The 21127-nt window shown below is 57.1% G+C and overlaps 1 protein-coding gene across 35 annotated transcripts in view; it reads right to left on the reverse strand.

The window, feature by feature from the left end:
- NCOR2 (nuclear receptor corepressor 2) overlaps nucleotides 1–21127 on the reverse strand; it is a 240969-nt gene that overhangs the window by 204733 nt on the left and 15109 nt on the right. For 34 of the 35 annotated variants that reach the window (XM_055239216.2, XM_055239213.2, XM_063614585.1 and 31 more), the window contains exon 2: nucleotides 3475–3521. The exons of the other annotated variant lie outside the window; for it this stretch is intronic. The gene's annotated coding sequence lies outside the window, so the exon portion shown is untranslated. The remainder of the gene's footprint in view (nucleotides 1–3474; nucleotides 3522–21127) is intronic. 35 annotated transcript variants of the gene reach the window in all.

The following is a 21127-nucleotide window of genomic DNA, read 5'->3' on the forward strand; positions in this document are numbered from 1 at the left end:
AAAGCCCTTTTATCGTCCTCGGGTGGGCCACTGGCATGACAAGCAGATAACTCAGCCACAGGAGGAAGGCTCCCCATTAGGCCGGAGACGGAGACGCCGATGGACGGGGGACAGACAGGCAGAGGAGGAGGAGGCTGGGAAAAACAGCCCAGGCCAGGCCGCTTTCCTTCCAACTTCAAAGCCCCATGAGCCTAGGTAGAAAGCCCTGCTGAGTTCATCACTTTGTGGGGGGACCGCCACCATCCCACTCCTCCTCCCTCCAAATCCCACTCCTTTCCCCCCCTTCCAAATCCCACTCCTCCTTCCCCCCTCCAAATCCCACTCCTTTCCCCCCCTTCCAAATCCCACTCCTCCTTCCCCCCTCCAAATCCCACTCCTTTCCCCCCTCCCCAAATCCCACTCTTCCTTCCCCCCCTCCAAATCCCACTCCTCCTTCCCCCCCTCCAAATCCCACTCCTTTCCCCCACCTCCAAATCCCACTCCTTTCCCCCACCTCCAAATCCCACTCCTCCTTCCCCCCGCTCCAAATCCCACTCCTCCTTCCCCCCCTCCAAATCCCACTCCTCCTTCCCCTCCCTCCAAATCCCACTCCTCCTTCCCCCACCTCCAAATCCCACTCCTCCTTCCCCCACCTCCAAATCCCACTCCTCCTTCCCCCCCTCCAAATCCCACTCCTTCCCCCACCTCCAAATCCCACTCCTCCTTCCCCCACCTCCAAATCCCACTCCTCCTTCCCCCCGCTCCAAATCCCACTCCTCCTTCCCCCACCTCCAAATCCCACTCCTTCCCCCCATCCAAATCCCACTCCTCCTTCCCCCACCTCCAAATCCCACTCCTTCCCCCCCTCCAAATCCCACTCCTCCTTCCCCCCCTCCAAATCCCACTCCTCCTTCCCCTCCCTCCAAATCCCACTCCTCCTTCCCCCTCCCTCCAAATCCCACTCCTCCTTCCCCCCCACCAAATCTCACTCCTCCTTCCCCCCTCCCTCCAAATCCCACTCCTCCTTCCCCTGCTCCCTCCAAGACGAAACCTGGTTGTGAGGCCCAGGGCTTAGGGCCCAAGGCCCAGCCCCAGGAAGCAGATGACCTGCAGAGCTGATCTCCCCTCCTGCCTAGTGGGGGCCCCCAAAGGCTCAGGACAAAGGAAAGAGGCCTCCCCCAGGAAAACTCCCCCCAGGTAACTCAGAATCCCGCAACCCGGGAGGCCCATTCCAAGCTGCCTCGATGCCTTGGCAGGCCTGTTCCCTCAGCCTGGGTCACCCTTCCCCCAGATACCTACATGCTCCCTTCCTCCCCTCCTTCAGGTCTTTGCTCAAAGGCCACCTTCTCAGGGAGGCCTACCCTGTCCCCCACTTTGAAACTGCAACCCCCAGCCCACCCACACGCTCCCCAGACCCCTTCACCACTTGTTCCTCAGCCTGGTGCTCACCACCAAGAGACCCGCTAAGCGTAGGACTTACTGACTTCTGGTCATGGTCTGTCTCCCGGCAGGGAGGACTGGGTGCTTGGCCGTCTTGTCCACAGGTCTATCCCCAGCACCCACAACAGAGCCTGGCACACAGTAGATGCTTTAGAAAGAGCCATTCCATAAACGAATATATAGTCATGTACTGCTTAACCACAGGGACGCGTTCTGAGAAACGCACAGGCAGCCGGTGCCGTGGCTGTGGGAGCATGATGGGGGTGGACTTGCACAAACCTAGAGCTCAGTGGCGGCGGTACACCCAGGTTGTGTGGTGTCATCCAAGCTCGTCCAACCCCAGCCCAGGACGCCTTTGAATGTAGCCTGACACACATTTGTAAACTTTCTGAAAACATTTATGAGAACTTTTTGTGATTTTTTTTTTTTTTTTTTAGCTCATCAGCTATCATTAGTGCTAGTGTATTTTCTGGGTGGCCCAAGACAATTCTTCTTCCAATGTGGCCCAGGGAAGCCAAAAGATTGGACAACCCTGGTGTAGCCGACGGTTCCCAGGCTACCACCTGTACGGCATGTGGCTGGACTGACTCCCACAGGCAGCTGGAACCCAGTGGTACACTGTGTATCCAAACATAGAAAAGGAACAGTACAAATGTGGTATTGTCTGGGCTTGGTGGCTCACACCTGTCATCCCAGCACTTTGGGAGGCCGAGGCAGGAGGATCACTTGAGGTCTGGAGTTTGAGACCAGCCTGGCCAACATGGCGAAACCCTATCTCTACTAAAAATACAAAAATTAGCCAGGTGTGGTGGCGCATGCCTGTAATCCCAGCTACTAAGGAGGCTGAGGCAGGAGAATAGCTTGAACCTGGAGGCAGAGGTTGTAGTGAGCCGAGATCACACCATTGCACTCCAGCCTGGGCAACCGAGCAAGACTCCGTCTCAAAAAAAAAAAAAAAAAATGTGGTATTATAATCTTACGGGACCACCATCATATATGCGGTCCATCGTTGACCAAAATGTCGTTACGCAGCACGTGACTGTATTTGGAACAAGAATGAAATCTCCTGACAGCAGCCTGTCACGAGCCAGAACACGCTGTGTGCCCGCCGTGTGCCCCAGCCTCCATGTGCACGAGCCCTGAAATGCCCTCAGCGACTATCTGCCTGGCTGGGAAATGAGCACTCCGGGAGAAACTTGCTGGATTCCTTGGGAAGGGTGAGAAGGGGTTCTTTGCTTCTAGCTCTTTGCTTCCAGCTGAAAGATCTGGGACAGGTGACCAACCTGTGCCTCAGTTTCCCCACTTGTAAAATGAGGCACCACCCATTCTGGAGTGTTGTTGTGAGGGTCACAAAATGAGGTGACGTGTGAAAAGCACGACCTGTGATTATGACTCACTAGGCACCTTCTCAGGCCAGGCACTGCCCTCTATGAGCATTAATCACCGCAGCAAAACCCTATAAGGGGAAACTGTTACTGCCCCCCCGCCCAGTCTACAGATGGAGAAACAGAGATACAGAGAGATAAAGCAACCTGGCCCCGGTGCCCAGCACAGAAGTAGCAGTGATAAGACCAGGACCCAGGCCACCTCTTTGCCTGCCGGGCCCAGGGACCACAGTGGTGGTTCAGCCTCAGGGCTTCCTCCAGCACCCAATACCCGAACACCCGGGCCCATCGACAGGCCCCACCCTGGCCAAACCTGCAGGCCCACCGCCAAAGCACAAAAGCAATGTAACCAAGAACCCCGGAGCCCGGGGAAATCCACCCTCCTGCCACTGACACTGTCAGGGACCCTCCCATCTCTCAGGCGTCACCAAAAAATCACTGCACCAACTCAGCCAGGAAACAGCCCATCACTGGGGGACCCCGCAAACGGCCCTAGTTGCTCCCTGCGCTGGACAGCTCTGATGTGCCAGACCCCACACGCCCCCCAAGGCCCCCACCACACACTCCAGGCCGAACCTGGCTCCGAGTAATTCCAGACCCACTTCCCGTGAGAAGGTCCAGGCAGGATGAACCTCCTGGGGACACCAAGTGGAGACAGACATGAACCTACCAGAAACTGCCTCCAGCGAGGCTGTGTCCTCAAAGACTCAGGGAGACCTGCGGAGAAAACATGGGTTTTGTTACTTGATGTCGCATGGATGGAGTTTAGCATGATGACAGCGATGTGCAGGGAAACAAGACCACGTCTGCCGTCAGGGCCCATGTGTCGCAAGCACTGGGCCAACTACTTCTCCGTGATAACTCTGTGAGGTGGGTACTGCTACCTATTGGACAGAGACGGAGACTGAGGCTCAGACAATCAAATCTCATGCCCAGGTTCTCAGAGCCAGGAAGTGACGGAGCTGTGATTCAATCCCAGATGTGTGGATTTAAAGGCATCCCACACCCTGGCAAGACCACTGAGGGGCCCCGGGCCACACGGCTAGGCTACTGGGAAACTGCCCCATTAACTACCCAGAGGACCCCACAAACAGGCAGATGGGTCGACCGACACCTGAAGGACGGGGTCAGGGGTGGGGGTGTCCACTATTCTCATGCAAGAATTTATTTTTGTTTGTTTGGTATTTTGGAGTGTTTTTGTTTTTGTTTTGGATACAGTCTCGCTCTGTCACTCAGGCTGGGGTGCAGTGGTGCAATCATGGCTCCCTGCAGCCTCAGCCTAAGGCGATCCTCCCACCTCAGCCTCCTAAGTAGCTGGGACTATGGGCACGTGCCACCATGCCCGGCTAATTTTTGTATTTTTTTGTAGAGACAGGGTCTCACCATGTTGCCCAGGCTGGTTTCAAACTCCTGGGCTCAAGCAATCCTCCTGTCTTGGCCTCCCAAAGTGCTGGGATTACAGGTGTGAGCCACTGTGCCCAGCCTCATTTAAGAATTTCTGAGTTACCATACAAAGTCAAAAATAGTGCAATGACAGCTAGTATCCAGAATACAGAGGGGACACCCACAAATCAATATGAGCCAGTCAACTCAACAGCAGACAGGCAAAAGACAACATAGACACTTCACCAAAGAGTATATACACACGGCCAATAAGACACAAAAAGATGCCCAATGTCATCAGTCCTTAAGAGAGGGCAATTAAAACCACGAAAGACCACTGTTCACCCATGGGGATGGCAAACATGACACAGACAACATCAAGTGCTGGTGAGAAGAAAGAGCACCTGGAACCCTCACCCGTTGCCGATGGGATGCAAAATGGAGCAACTACTTTGCAAAAACAGTTTGGCCATTTCTTATAGTTAAACACATGCTTGCCACATGACTCAGTAATTCAACTCCTAGGACTTTATCAGACAGACATGAAAACAGCCACATAGACTCGCACACAAATGTTCACTGATGCTTTATGCACAATCGCAGAACAACTGAAAACAACCCAACAGTCCATCAACAGGTGAACGGATAAACAAACAGTGGTACATCCATGCCATATGACTCTGCAATCAAGAGGAACCAAGTGCAGACACACAGAACCACAGGGAGGAATCTGAGACTCAGGCTGTGTCCAAGAAGCCAGATTCAAGGCTGCAGCCTCTATGGTTCCATGATAGGATTCTGGGCAAGACAAAACAACTTTCACATTTGTAAGAGGCCTGCAGAGGCAGTCAAACACAACAAAAAGAATGTGATTCCCACCAACGCTAGGACGCCAATCACCTCTAGAGAGAAGGCAACCCGTGGCTACAAGGTGACCCCTTTATAATTGTTCGCTAATCTGCACCAAGGGGTTTATGCATTCTTTATCGTGTTAACTTCTGCATGAAAAGAACAAGTAAAAAATAGTACAGCGGGCAGAGCACTGGACAGTCAGTCTCAAGTGGACCTCTGGGAAACCCCTTCTCCACCTCGTGCCGAAGCTGAGGGATCGGGGACTGGTGAGGCCAGGGCTGCCCGCTCCCACAAGGGAGCAGCTGTGTGCAGTGCTCAAGCTCTGAAGCCAGGCTCCCCAGGTTCCAATCTGGCCTCTACCCTCTCCTAGCTGTGCAACTTGGAACAAGCAACTTCACCTCTCTGAGCCTCAGATTCACCGTCTCTAAAATGGAAATGATCATTTTAAAAATGCTGGCCCCACAGGAATGTTGTGAGTGTAAAGTGCCCTCAGTGCCAGTGTGTGCCACTCTAGTATGTGCCACTCCAGTGTGTGCCACTCCAGTGTGTGCCACTTCGAGTGCTCAGTTCTTGCTGGACATGACTCCTACCCCCACCCAGGGGCTGGCAGCCAAGCTCCGAGAGGCCAGCCCTCTCCAGTGCCTGGCAGGCCCTCAGGCCCCAAGGAGGGAGCCTTGGAAAGGGCAGCTGCAGGCAGCTCGCAGGGGAACAAGCCAGCCACTTCTTTCCTGCCCTTTTTTCTTTTTTAAACGCTTTTTTCACTATGATGCCCCCAGGCTTGGCACTTGGTCCTGCCATCTGCATCAGCTCCAGAGACAGACCCTGCAGGAAGGCTGGAAACAGGGAGGGCCCGGGCACATCTTCACAGCCACCCTCCCCAGCTCCCGGAAGCCTCGGTGGCCAGCCACCTGCAGCACGTCCCGTCATGGGCTAGGGCAGAGCCAGGCCTGGCAGGCGCTCTCCCTGGGCACCAAGAAGCTCTCAACCTCCACCTGGGAGAGACAGCTGGGAGATCAGACCCCATCTTCTCCTAACCTGCTCCCAACCCCAGCCAGCTCAGCCTGCAATCCCCAACAGACAAGAGTCCCAGGGTGTCCCGGTGGCGTGGGGTCAAGGCCAGTGGGGGCTGGCCCCAAGGTCACATTGTCCAGAGGGAAACAGAGAATCTCCCAGCAGTAATGGAGTGACGCATAGGTCCAAAGAGGGGTTCCCAATTTAGAAAACTCGGCAGGGACTTCCCAGGACAGGCAACCTGTCACACTGGCCAGAATCCAGGGAGATGACTGAGGGACCAAGGGGCAGCGGGCGCTGGGCTGAGGTGGGAAGGAACCCAGGGCCCTGGCTGGAGCAGAGCCAGGGGGAGAGGAAGAGAGGGGAGGGCTGGAGGCAGCAGGGGCGGGTCACGCAGGGTTCTGCAGATGGGTTTTACCTCCAGAGCAGAGAACCTTAGGAGGGTTCTGCAGGCTGCAGAGGGGCAAGGTCCCACTCCAAAGTGGAGATGCATCCGGCCGTGGAGCGCGGGTGAGGGCAGAAGCCACAGCCAAGGGAGAGGCCACTGTGCCAGTCCAGGAGAGTGATGTGGGTGGGCGGCCAGGCTGGGCGCAGCGAGGTGGGAGACGGGCCAGCGTGGAGAGCATCGTGCATTAGAGTCCGAAGGCAGGCAAGGGATGGTGAGAATCAAGAGGCCTGCTCCTCCTCTCCCACCCTGGGCAGAGCTAGTAGGGGAGGGGAGGAGAGGGTGACAACATCCACTTCCTGCACAGGACCCTTTCAGAGGCGCGGCCATCCCGTGTCCCTGGCCGGGAAACTGCTGCTCTGAGGGAGGACTCACTCAAGGCCACGCGGCAAGGAAGGGAGTGAGTGGGGATCCAAACTCAGGGCCAAGTGCTTGGGCCATGAGGAGCCAGGGCATCAGGGCACAGGGCTGGCAGCGTGGGGTGGAGGCTGCTGCAGCCCAGGCTGCCCGCGAGCGGCCAGGGCATGTGGGCCACGGTGTGGACCGGGCCCCACACCTCCCCGGCAGAGCCGCACCCCTCAGGGCTTCCCGGGCTGGGCGTCTCCCAGCTCAGCCCCACAGCGGCAGGTCTCACTCACTGTCTCACGCTCCCCTGTGCTCACACCCACTACTCACTCGCTCAAGGCCGCGGCTGCACTTGCTCACTCTGCTGCACTCACATTCACACTCGTTCACACTCGTGCATACCTGGTTCACACTCACCGGCTCAGGGCCACCCACACACATTCCAGCTCAGGCCCAGGCCCACTGGCCGCCTCCGCGGGCCCTCCCCGCACGGCGTCCCACCCGCTCCTTCGTGCTCACTGTCCCCCAGCAAGCTCCCACGCTCCCCCTCACCCTCCCAGGCAGGCTGGGGGAACCTGGGCACCCCTATTCCTCTGAAGCCGCCGGCTCAGTCCACCCGCATCTGGAAGAAGGGCCGGGCCTCCATCCTCGCGCCCCTGGGGCTGACCAGGCTAGTCTCCCGGCAAAGCAGATGCACGGGGAGGAGCAAGGACCGGTTCCAAGGCTCCCCTCTGCGAAGCCCACCGTGACCACTCCTGGCCCACAGGCTGAGACTTGCCCCCACCTGACAGCACCCCCCTTGTCAGCTCCCAAACAAGCCGTATAAGGCCCACCTCCTGGCGTTGGCTTTTACCCTCAACCCTACCAAACGCACCCTCAGCCTGCTGGAACCAGAACAAGCACCATCTTTTCCTCCTCCAGGAAGCCCGCCTGGCTCACCCTAGCCACAAAGGCCAACCTGACTCGTCCATTCGCCACACTCAGAGATGGGAAGCCGCCACCCACGGCCACACAGCCGCAAGAGGCAAAGCCAGCCGACATTCAAACCCAGAGGCAGGTTTGACCTGCCTGGACCAGGACACCATCAACCTTCAGCTGCTCAACAAACAGAGAGGACAGACCCCCTGTTACCTGCCAGGTACAGGGCCATGACTGTGAACACAAAAGTTGAGGGTCTTGGGGGCCAAGGTCACACATACCCACACCCAAACACCCTCCGGTACACCCATAAGTGAGCAAGGTGATTGCAAAGAGTGGCCCCTGGAGTGACGGACATAAACCATGGCAACACTGCAGTGGTGGGAGGGAGAGCAGGGAGGGCAGGGAGGGCCTCCTGCAGGAGGAGACACTGGAGCCAAGCACAGAGGGCCGAGGAACAGCTGTCCATGAGGAAGGAAAAAAGAGCACTCCAGGCAGAAGGCACACAGCCTGTGCAAAGGCCCGGGGGCAGGAACCAGCTCAGAGGGTTAGAGAAGCTGGGGCAGCCAGAGGGCTGGGGAGTGGAGAACTGGAGAGGGCTGGGGAGTAGAGCTGGAGGGGGATGGGGAGTGGAGCTGGAGGGGGATGGGAGTGGAGATGGGGGGGATGGAGATGGAGATGGAGGGGGATGGGAGGTGGATATGCAGGGGGATGGGGAGTGAAGAGCTGGAGGGGGATGGGGGTGAAGAGCTGGAGGGGGATGGGGGTGGAGAGCTGGAGGGGAGTGGGAGGTGGAGAGCTAGAGGGGGATGGGGGCGGATGTGGAGGGGGATGGGGAGTGAAAAACTGGAGGGGGATGGAGGTGGAGATGGAGGGGGTGGGGAGTGGAGAGCTGGAGGGGGATGAGGGGTGGAGAGCTGGAGGATGGGAGGTGAAGAGCTGGAGGGGGATGGGGTGGATATGGAAGAGGATGGGGAGTGAAGAGCTGGAGGGGGATAGGGGTGGAGATGGAAGGGGATGGGGAGTAGAACTGGAGGGAGATGGGGAGTGGAGATGGAGGGGGATGGGGGTGGATATGGAGGGGGATGGGGAGTGAATAGCTGGAGAGGGATGGGAGGTGGAGAGCTGGAGGGGGATAGGGGTCAATACGGAGGGGGATTCAGAGTGAAGAGCTGGAAGGGGATGGAGGGTGGAGATGGAGAGGGATGGAGAGTGGAGATGGAGGGGGTGGGGAGTGGAGAGCTGGAGGGGGATGGGGAGTGGAGATGAAGGGGAATGGGGAGTGGAGATGAAGGGGGATGGGGAGTGGAGATGAAGGGGGATGGGGAGTGGAGATGGAGGGGGTGGGGAGTGGAGATGGAGGGGGATGGGAGTGGAGATGAAGGGGGATGGGGATTGGAGATGGAGGGGGTGGGGAGAGGAGATGGAGGGGGATGGGGTGGAGAGCTGGAGGGGGATGGGGAGTGGAGATGGAGGGGGATGGGGAGTGGTGATGGAGGGGGATGGGGAGTGGAGAGCTGGAGGGGGATGGGGAGTGGAGATGGAGGGGGATGGGGAGTGGTGATGGAGGGGGTGGGGAGTTGAGTGCTGGAGGGGGCCGGGGAGTGCTGATGGAGGGGGATGGGGAGTGGAGAGCTGGAGGGGGATGGGGAGTGGAGATGGAGGGGGATGGGGATTGGTGATGGAGGGGGATGGGGATGGGGAGCAGTGATGGAGGTGGATGGAGGTGGAGATGGAGGGAGATGGGGAGAGGAGATGGAAGAGGCTGGGGGTGGAGAGCTAGAGGGGGATGGGGGAGATGGAGGGGGATGGGGAGTGAAGAGCTGGAGGGGGATGGGGGTGGAGAGCTGGAGGGGGATGGGGTGGAGAGCTGGAAGAGGATAGGGAGTGGAGAGCTGGAGGGGGATGGGGTGGAGAGTTGGAGGGGGATGGGGGTGGAGAACTGGAGGAGGATGGGGAGTGGAGAACTAGAGGGGGATGGGGAGTGGAGAGCTGGAGGGGGATGGGGAGAGGAGAGCTGGAGGGGGATGGGGAGTGGAGAGCTGGAGGGGGTGGGGAGCGGAGAACTAGAGGGGGATGGGGAGTGGAGAGTTGGAGGGGGACCGGGAGTGGAGATGGAGGCAGACGGGGAGTGGAGATAGAGGGGGATGGAGGATGAGATGGAGGGGGGTGGGGAGTGGAGATGGAGGTGGAAGGGGAGTGGTGATGGAGGGGTATGAGGAGTGGAGATTGAAGGGGATGGGGAGTGGAGATGGAGAGGGGTGGGGATGGAGCTGGAGGGGGATGGGAGTGGAGCTGGAGGGGGAAGGGGTGGAGAGCTGGAGGGGGATAGGGTGGAGAGTTGGAGGGGGATGGGGGTGGAGAGCTGGAGGGGGATGGGGAGTGGAGCTGGAGGGGGTGGGGAGTGGAGAGCTAGAGGGGACGGGGAGTGGAGAGCTGGAGGGGGACGGGGAGTGGAGATGGAGGGGGACGGGGAGTGGAGAGCTGGAGGGGGACGGGGAGTGGAGATGGAGGGGGACGGGGAGTGGAGATGGAGGCAGACAGGGAGTGGAAATGGAGGGGGATGGAGGAGGAGATGGAGGGGGGTGGGGAGTGGAGATGGAAGGGGAAGGGGAGTGGTGATGGAGGGGTATGAGGAGTGGAGACTGAAGGGGATGGGGAGTGGAGATGGAGCAGGTGGGGTGTGGAGATGGAGTGGGGGTGGGGATGGAGCTGGAGGAGGATGGGAGTGGAGCTGGAGGGGGAGGGGGTGGAGAGCTGGAGGGGGAGGGGGTGGAGAGCTGGAGGGGGATGGGGAGTGGAGAGCTGGAGGGGGATGGGGAGTGGAGAGCTGGAGGGGGATGGGGAGTGGAGAGCTGGAGGGGGATGGGGGCTGTGTTCCTGGCTACAGGTGGGGAGCCACATGCTCCAGTGGAACACATAACTGAGTAGGAACAGTGTGGGGCAGGGCCAGCGAGGACACCTTTGGGTCAATCCCTGAGGGCTCCATGGAGGCATCGACTTCTTGCCCTCTCCAGACCCAGCCTCAGCCTCTTCCTTCATGGAGGATCAGAACTGCAGGGCTCCAGCCTCAATGCTGGGCAAGGGCTTGGTGTCTGGACTCTGGAGCCTTTCCCACCAGACCTGCAGCAGCAGCAGGAACAGGGCGGGGCCATTGCCTCGGGGCTCCTGTGCCTCCAGGACCCATGATTACTCAAGCCCAGGGCTCAGTATAATCCTCCCTCTCAGCCCAGCCTCCCCTGACCAGTGGCCACACCGGCCACAACAGCCACACCCTCGGCAGGGCCACATGAGGGACATCTTCCAGAAGGGAGAAGAACGGGTGTTGAGCGAGCACCCACAGTGCCCACAGAGATGGGCGAGGTGGGCGACAGCAGCCCAGGCTCCACTCCAGGCCACCTCTGCCCTGGGCACCCAGGCCAAGACCCTCAGCGCCCGCCCCAGGCCCTAGGAACCTGCCAGGCCAGCATGAGCCAGCCTCGGGGCGTGCTCTGCAGAAGCTCTAAACTGGACCCCGCAGACCCACAGATCAGACCCTGGCCCCCAAGGGGCAGGTATGACTCCCAGAAGCCTTCCCTGCAGGCTGGAGTTTGGGGACTTCCAGCACGGCACAACCCAGGTGCCGTGAGACATGGTGTCACCTGGTCCCCGTCCCTGTGGTAGCCACTAGCCCAGACAGTCAGAGCGGGAGGGAGGCAGGCTCCGCAGCCCTTCCATTGAGAAGCCGCTGGGATACGTTTTCCTTCTCCAGTGACAGCCGAGGCAGCCCGCCCCGCGCCAGCTCTCCTGGAAGCTGCAGAGGCAGCCACCCAGAGTTCACCAAGGTCTCAGTACCCACTGGACTGCAACAGCCAAGGGCGGGCGGGTGCGCAAAGATGGGGGTCACAGCCTCTCTCCCTCCCATCCCTCCTCCACCAGCTAGGGCAAGGGCCACCAGAACAAGGCCAAGGGGGCTGGCAGCATGGATGTGAGTGATCAAGGCCTGTAGTGGGACCAGCAGGGAGGTGGGGGTGGGCCGCAGCCCCGTCCAGAGGGGGACTGAGGAGCAACCCCGTGCCCTGCCCAGGAACGCGCCCCAGCCCCAGGGCCACCTGTCTGGCTCCCAACAAGGGAGGCTGCACTGACACCACGCACAGCAACTGGGGAGGAGCCGCTGCAAAAACCATGACAACGATCATCACAACAATAAGAACAGCCCTCACTTCCTGCCAGGCCACGTGCATCTCCACTGCCCGGACCCCGTTTCAGGGGTGGGGAAACAGACCCACACGGGGTCACCTGCCCCAGGTCACACAGCCAGCAAGGGGCGGGGAGACGGGACCCCGAGCATCTGACCCTCTGCCCTCGGCCACTCCATTCTCCACCCCGACAACGCTGTGGATTTAGCGGGGACTAGGCTTCCCAGAAACCTCACCACCCATCTCTTCGCTGTGGGGCGTGGGGCCGCCATCAGAGACAGCAGCCGGCAGCAGCAATTAGAGGCCAGGAAGGAGCTGGGGTATCGACCGCTTTCGGGAGGGAAGGGGGACGCGGGCTCTGTTGGGGTGGCAGCAGCCTGGCTCATGGCCAAGCCCGGGCCACGACAGGGCAGGGAGCGCAGCCCAGGCCGGGAGGCCGCGGAGGCCCCACGCGGCAGCACGGAGAGGCCAGCTGTCCATCCAACTGTCTGTCCAGCCCCCTCACCCTCACGGGCACCGACAGCCCCGCGGTTACTGAAGCTCAGGGTTTCACTGCCTCCGCACAATGCTAACCCCTTATGATTAACTCGTTTAATTCTTACAACCGCCCCACATCCTCCCCCTGTGCAGATGGAGGAAGTGAGGCAAGAAAGCCCTCCCAGAGAGTTCCCAGGACTGGGATCCACACGCAGCATCAGCCAGCACCAGCGACGCCGCCTCTGCCCGGCAACCCCTGCCCGGCACCCCCTGCCCGGGGAGTCCCGTGGGTCGGGAGATGAGAAGGGCCTCTATGGAAAGGGTGCACTGGAGACTGCTGGATGAGATGGAAGCTTCGGGAAACCTCTCTATGCCCCACAGTGACCCTGTCTGTAAAAGAGGAACATCACAACACCTGCCTCACAGTAGGTTGCAGATTAACTCAGGTTTAGCCCCACAGATAGGCAGAGCAAGTACCCCAAATGTCAGCTGCTGGCTTCTCCCAGAGAGGCTGCATGGCCTGGGGACCCCTGAATCTGCAGCTGAACAGAAAAACCACTGCGGACCCTCCCCTGCCTCTGCCCCGGGCTGCCCACCCAGGAGCAGGGTCTGGCCGTTAGAAGCTCCCTGGAGGGTGGGAGCACAAGGAGCAATTAATTGCTGGGTCAAGAGATGGTGAAAGAGATTTGTCATGATGGCCTGGGGATATTCAGGGTGGGAGGGTGGCCCATACTGATTCAGTTGCCCCACCTTCCACCTCACAAGCAGGCTCTGCCCCCATTCAAACCCCCAGGACATCCGCCTCTGCCTCCACACCAGCCCAGACCCAGGGTAGGTCAGGGATGCAGCCCCAGCACCCGTGACCTGCTCCCAGGAGGGACCTGCTTCCACCATTCAGCCGGTGCCCACACACAGGAGGGGACAGCCAGGCACGAATGGGGCTGACATACAGAGTCCCCGGGCGGCCCTCAAATGGGCCTGAGACCCAGATCAAATCCCTGAGCCATCTCATCTTGGCAGGAGACTGCGACCCCTGTGTGTGCTGCTTAACTTCTCAGAGGCAGTTTCCTTGTGGTGAAACGGAGGCAATTATATTAGGTGGCTAAAATCAGGCTGGCTCCCGCTCCAGCCCTAGTGCTGTCATTTTTTAAAGCCTGAAGAAGATGCCTTGCTTCTCAGAACCTCAGTGTGCCCATCTGTAAAACGGGGATGATGCCAGGGGCTACTCTGAAGAGAAATTTACAGCCTGGCACCCAGCAGTGCTCAGTTGAAGCTCACCATCGGGGTTCACCAGGCCACCTCCCCAGGGCCCCTTGCCAGCCTGCAACCCTACTGAGACACCAACCAATGTCCCCAGCACCTCAAACACCCAGAAGCAAGGCCCAGGGGGAGGGAGCAGAGTCTCGGAGGGCCATGATGAGAGGACTGGATGAGAGCCCACCTTCCCTGCCTCCCACCTCCGCAGGAGGCCCAGGGAAAACAGGCTTTGGTGACCACCAGGCTGGGGCCAGAGGCCAATGACAACAGAAGCACCCAGAGACAAGGCCGCCCCCCACCCAGATCTTCCATGGGCAGGGCTCTGCAGGAGCCTCTGGTCTGGAGGGATCCGAGGCACAGGTTTCCCCATGAGTCCCCATCAGCTTTCAGCCCCTGGTGTCCACACCCAATCCCTCCACACCAACCCACCGACACACGGGGCACTTTGAAGCCCCCACCACACAGATGGGAAAATCAAGGCCCAAGGATGCCAGGCAAGGGCAGCAAGGGCAGCTCAGCCCAGGATCTTTCTCATGTACCAGTGAGCTCAGCTCAGCCTGGCAGGCGTTCAGAAGCCCAAGTGGCCCGGCTGGGGTCAGGGCCCTGAGTCAGAGCAAGAAACGCAGCAGAAACTGAAACAGCCCAGTGGCCCCACACGCCCCACAGAGTGAGCCACGCTGATTCCCTGTGCTGCCCCGTGCTGGGAAGTTCCCGCTTCTGTGGTCAGGGTGGGGGTGGGGGACAAGTGGCGTGGAACAGCCTTTCGGCCTGGGGACCCTCTCTGGGCCCCCCAGATGAGCAAAGTTCCATGCACACAGGCAGAGCTGTGAACTGGCCCCAACCCAGAGTCTCCATGTCACCAGGACACACGCAAAGCCACACATTACCCAGGGCAGCAGTTCAGGGGTGTGCGTAGGTGGAGCACAGACAGGAAGGAGAGACCCATTCCAGGCACAGGTTGCTTCTGCTCCCTGGCAGGGCTCAGCCTGCAGCAACGCCACAGAGCACAAGTCTCGTCATCTCAGGATACGGTCTGAGACCCCGGTTCAAAACCCGGCTGCACTGCTTTCTAGCTCTGTGACCCTGGGCACGTGGCTTAACCCTTCTGAGCCTGTTTCCTCGCCTGTAAAATAGAAACTCAGCTCACAGGGCTGACTCAGAGGCTCAGTGAGCGAATGCCTGCCTACAGTAAGAGCAAATGCCTAGCATACAGTAAGGGCTTAATAAATATGTACTGCAGTTCCTGCTCAGCCGCGGCAGTTTTCCACAGTTTCAGTATGGTGGTCTGAAAACATTAAACGGAAAATTCCACAAATAAACAACTCATAAGTTTTTGGGTTTTTGTTTTTCTCGCTCTGTTATATAGGCTGGAGTGCAGTGGTGCGATCTCAGCTCACTGCAGCCTCCGCCTCCACCTCCTGGGTTCAAGTGATTCTCCTGCCTCAGCCTCCTGAGTATCTGGGATTACAGGTGTCTGCCACCACACCCAGCTAATTTTTGTATTTTTAGTATAGTCAGGGTTTCACCATGTTGGCCAGGCTGGTCTCAAACTCCTGGCCTCAAGAGACCCACCCACCTTGGCCTTTCAAAGTGCTGGGGTTACAGGCATGAGCCACCGCGCCCAGCCAATTCCTAAGTTTTAAATTGCACGCTGTTCTAAGTAGCATGATGAGATCTTGCACCGTCACGTCCTGCGTCCTGTCCAGCCCAGGACGTCACCCCTCCCTCTGCCCAGAAGGACCCACTCTGCAGACGGTCCTGCCTGTGAGTGTCCGTCCCGGGAATCGGATCAACTGTGATAGTACAGCAGTGCTTGTATTCAAGTAGCCCTTATCTGACTGAACAATGGCCCCAAAGCACAAGAGTAGTGATACTAGCATACTGTTAACATTGTCATTTTATTTTATTTTATTTTATTTTATTTTATTTTATTTTATTTTATTTATGTTTATTTTTTCTGAGACAGAGTCTCGCTCTGTCACCCAGGCTGGAGTGCAATGGTGCAATCTCGGCTCACTGCAACCTCGACCTCCCAAGTTCAAGTGATTCTCCTTCCTCAGCCTCCTGAGTAACTGGGATTGCAGGCACCCGCCACCACGCCTGGCGAAATTTTGTTGTATTTTTAGTAGAGACGGGGTTTCACCATGTTGGTCAGGCTGGTCTCGAACTCCTGGCCTCAAGAGATCCACCCACCTTGGCCTCCCAAAGTGCTGGGGTTACAGGCATGAGCCACCACACCTGGCCTGTCCTATTTTATTATTAGTTATGGTTGTTAATCTCTCACTGTGCCTAATTTGTAAAGAAAACCTTGTCATAGGTCTGTACATGTAGGAAAAGATGGAGTGTATATAGGGTTCCATACTGTCTGCAGCTTCAGGCATCCACTGGGGGTCTTAGAATATATCCCCCAAGATTAAAGGCGGACTACTCCATCTTTTTTAGTTCCCACATTTTTCAAATGGAGATGAAATTCACATAACATAAAATTAACCACTCTAAAGTAGGCAGCTCTGACATTTAGGACATTCCCAGTGCTGTGCAACCATCACCTCTACCTAATTCCAAAACATTTTCATCACTCTAAAAGGAGACCCCGTTAACGTGGAGTAGGTTCTCCCCAGGTCCCCTCCTTCCAGCCTCTGGCAACCACCAATCTGCTTTCTGTCTCTATGGGTTTGCCTGTTCTGGGCATTTCATGAAAGTGGAATCGTACACTATGTGGCCTTGTGTGTCTGGCTTCTTTCACTCAGCATCATGGTTTCAAGGTTCACCCACAGCGTAGCATGCATCCGTACTTCATTCCTTTTCATGGCTGAATAATATTCCATTGTACGGAGAGACCAATCATATATTTTTATATGAGAAAAGTATGTTATAAAGAATACATATTCATATATATAACAACATACATATATATAAATACACATACAGAATGAGATATAATTCTAAAACTTGCAAGGTTATAAAATAACCATAAGAACTATGATGATGTGGAATCTGGTGAAGGAGCCAGCTGGTGGGAGAGAGGGTCCTGTGGTGCCCCAGGCTGGGCAGGTCCCCTCCTGTGGGACCTCTCCTCCACTCTAACTCCCCCCCACATCACATCAGGCCTTCTAAACGTGCACTGAGCTGGGACCTGAATGGCAGCAAGGAGCCGGCTGTGTCGATATGCAGGGAACAGCATTCCAGGTGGAGGGAACAACAAACGCGAAGGCCCAGAGGCAGATGCGGTCGGTGAGGGCTGAGGAGCTCCCGGGTGGCCTCTGAATTTATTCTCAGAGCAGTGGGAAGAGAATGGAGAGTGTGGGGCCACAGTCTTATGGTCCTTCTGATGGGATCCCTCTGGCTGCAACTCAGAGACCAGACAGGGGTGACCAGAGTGGACTGGGGACCCGGAAGAGGCTACTGCAGTCGTCCAAGCCAGATGGCGACAGGGTGGGGGTCCATCATGGTGCCTGGTCTGCCATTCTTTTCTTTTTGTCATTATTATTGATATGAAAACAGAGGGTCTCGATGGCAATGCTGTTCTCCCCCAAACATAGTTACTGTTTATTATTATTCCATCTCACAATAACAGTATATTATGTTTACTGTTCTGTTATTTTTTACTGTGCTGTTAGGGCGGGGCGGGGGGTCTCCATGGCAGGGTTCCCACCCCAGGGATGTTTTTGGCTGCCCCATGACTGGCTCATGGCCTTTGGGACAGTCCCACTCCATAAAAGTCACCCTCCCTACACAATTTTCAAATGACCTGGCCATTCAAGAAAACCTGGCAAAACCAATCCAAATACTAGCTATTTCTTAAATGTCACTCTCCTCCCCCTCAGCACTGTAGGGCTCTGCTCTGCTTTCTCGCGAATCCACGCTTACTCATTCTGAGTGGGAGCCAGCCACTCCTCCCTCTCGTTTCCCCACTTCCCCTTACCCGACGGTCGGAGCACTGCACAGATCTTTGCTGTTGTTGTTAATTCTGTGTCAAGTCTAGTCTGTATTAAGGAGGAATTTCATTGCCCAGGAGTAGAGGGGATTTTCCAAGTCTATGGGGTACATATTGTCAGGGTGGTTGGGATGCAGTGTGGCGCTGAGCCAGGGAGCTAACCTCTCTGAGCCTTCATTGCTTGCCTGGCAATGATGATGGTTGCTGGGTCACGGGATCACTGAGAGGGTCAGATGAATTCACGCGGCATGTGCCGCACTGAGATGGGCAGGCACACAGCTGAGGCGCTGGCGGTGGGAGGGGCAGGGCCGCGGCCGGAGGATAAAATCCCACACTCCCCGCTTGGCCCACTGCCCGTCTGGCTTTTGAGGAGATAAGCGGCCTGCTCAGGTTCACGTTCGGGATCAAATGAACCCACTTAATCCCCCTAGGGATCTCTGCTGAGCTGGCTCCTTGGGGGCCTGGGGAGGAAGGCAACTGAGCCCCCTGCAGTAGAAACCCCCACCCGTGAGGCCAGGCACAAAGAAGGTGCCAAGGGCTTCTGCCCCAGCGCCGGGGCACAGCGGGCTGAGGGAGCCCCAGGACAGAAGCGGGCACACATCATGGGCTCATCATCACAGCCACAGTGACCCCTGACTCCCCACTGCAACCCAGAAGGTAAATGCTATTATGAACGCCCTTCTCCAGATGGGGAAACCGAGGCCCAGAAAGAAAACAGCCCGCCTGAAGGTGACAGAGCACCTCGCCATATCACCAGCAACCCCTCAAGATAACCTTATCCCGTTTTACAGAGGGAGAGAGGGTGGCAGGAGCAGGGCCTTAAGTCACCACCCTACCCCACTGGGAAGGCAGGGGTGGATGGGCAGAGTGTCACGCCTGCCTAGGGGAAGTACACACTAGGTACTTACGGGAAGTATGTGAATGAACAAAATCTACATGCTGGGCGCAAGCTCCGAGGAAAACTCCTTCACAGGACCTTTCTCCCCTCCTGAGGTCCCTCTCTAAGATCCTGTATCACAGGGGTCTGGCGGGAGTGACTGTGACCCCCAGAGGACAGTGGGCAATGTCTGGAGGCATTTCTGGTGGTAGCAAAGGGGGCTGAGGTGCCACTGGGGTCTGGTGGGTGGAAGCAGGGGTGTTGCTAAGCATCCTGCAGAGCCCAGAGCAGCCCCTGCAACAGAGAATGACCCAGCCCCCCAAAACCCGAACAGTGCCCAGGCTGAGAACCCTGCCATTCTTACCAAATGCATGAGAGCGTCAGTTGGGCACCTACTGTGTGCAGGGCCTCCCTGCAGGACACATTCAAGAAGACGAGGTCACAGGGCTCAGAGAGGCAACGCTTCCTGCCCCACCTGATGGAAGGAAGGCAGAGGCGGGACCTGAACCCAGGTCCCACTGACTCACAGCCCCACCCCAGCTACCAAATACCTGCCCCATCCTTCAGGAGTCTAACCTACTGGGTCTAGAGCGGGGGCTCCAGAATCTGTATATTTCATAGCTCCTTCCCCCAGCAGCCACTGGAAGGGGGAGGATGGTGAACGGGGGGGAGGACAGCTCTGTTCCTTTTCATCAGAACCTACATTGGCCAGGAGGCTGGCAGTCTCTCTCTGGGGGGTAGGAACGTGGTTGTATTTTTTTATATGCAAGCTTTTCCTTCCTTATTTTCCAGCTTATAGAGAACACATTTGTTCTGCTTCTAAAAACCAAAAACAGTCTTTTATGTAAAGCAGCTGCCAAACCACATGCCCAGCCTGGCCCTGGGTGGCTCCACTAGGACCTGGCAGGGGGGACCCACACCTCAATGGAGAGAGGGCTGACCCAGCAAAGCCCCCATGGAGCACCCCTGGCATCACCAGGAGAAGCCCAGAGCTGGCGAATCCACTCGCCACAGCACCCGGGCACCCAGAGGTGCTCTCTAGATAAAGTCCCCGGCAGCCCCTTCCCATGGCAAGCACCTGATCAACCCAAGTAGCTTTCTCCAGGAAACACACCAGGCACATGTCACATCCCTATGACAAAATACTACAAGAAGTTAAAATTAGCCAACTGGATCAAACTGCACCAGCACATGGTGAAAACCTGTAATCATACAGATAAAAATAATGATAGCTAATGCCACGGTTCTGGATGCTGTGTCTATTACCCTTCTAATTCTCAAAACAATCCTAGAAGGTGAGGACTGCTTAGGTCCTCATTTTACATATTAGGAAACTGAGGCACAGTCATGTGATAAGGTGCGTGAGAACACAGTGTCTGGAACCACTCAGGTCTGCCGCTTGTCTAGCCGAGAAAACTACTGCGCTGAATTATATACAAAGCTGTCAATACTCGACCACTTTTGACCTACAAAACTAGCAGTCAGGCTCCCCCAGTAGCAAACAGGAGAGCAGCGCGCACAGATCCACGTGTCCACAGACAAGGCAGGTTCCCAGGCCGTGCAGCGATACACAGAGGCTCGTGGAAAAGCCCAGGCCCCAGTGAGAGGCGGTGGCCTCCAGGAAGGGGGCTCCCGTGACTTGAAAATCACCTGTCATTTTTTTCTCTTTTAACAAAAAGCCACCTTAGCTTACAGCCCCGAGTTTGGTGTCCTGGGCTAAGGCTCGGCCGGCCTGGTCTCCCTCTCTCCTCTCTTCCCTGGTCGCCTCTTTGCCCCCAAGACCCCACGCAGTCTGTGACAAGCCGGTGGTCCTCCTCAGGGCCTGGGACCTGGAGTCTCTTCCAGCAGCCCAGGAGAAACTCTCCCCACTAAGGATCCAGTTTCACTTAATTGCAGGCTTCAGGTTTCTGCATGCAGGCCCAGAGGCCTGGGGGCAGGAGGCGCGGGCCGTTTTCTTCCTCTTTTTAATAAGCTGGAAGGCAGCAGCATGTGCCCTGCTGTTCTGAGAATCCGGAACACCTGCCCCTTGGGAAAGGCCGCGGCTCCAAGAGCCCACATGGGAGACCCAGCCGGGAGAAATCAACTGTGGCTTGACATGGGACATGCTGGGGACTTATTTTTTTTCTGGTCAACCATTGGGACCAGGTACTCCAACTGGATTTAAGGGACTAAAAAAAAGAAAAAGAAAAAAGGGGCTGGGTGCAGTGGCTCACACCTGTAACCACAGTACTCTGGGAGGCCAAGGCAGGAGGATCTCCTGAGCTCAGGAGTTCAAGACCAGCCTGGGCAACATAACGACACCTCATCTCTACTAAAAATCAAAACAATTAGCGGAGCATGGTGACGTGTGCCTGTAGTCCCGGCTACTCAGGAGGCTGCGATGGGAGGATTGCTTGAACCTGAGAGGTCGAGGCTGCAGTGAGCTGCGATTGCACCACTGGACTCCAGCTTGGGCAACTGAGCAAGACCCTGTCACAAAAAAAAAACCACTAAAGAAGAGAAAGGAAAAAAGAAAGCACAAATGTCTCTCTGCCTCTGTGTGTTTCTTTTACATTTTGCTTTTCACTAGCACAGCCCTTTACAGTTTGCAGGTTTCTCTCTTCACTCTGTGCTCTTCAGCCACAGCCCCCAGGTCAAGGTCAA

This window comes from Symphalangus syndactylus, chromosome 13 (genome assembly GCF_028878055.3).
Source record: "Symphalangus syndactylus isolate Jambi chromosome 13, NHGRI_mSymSyn1-v2.1_pri, whole genome shotgun sequence".
Classification (NCBI taxonomy): domain Eukaryota; kingdom Metazoa; phylum Chordata; class Mammalia; order Primates; family Hylobatidae; genus Symphalangus; species Symphalangus syndactylus.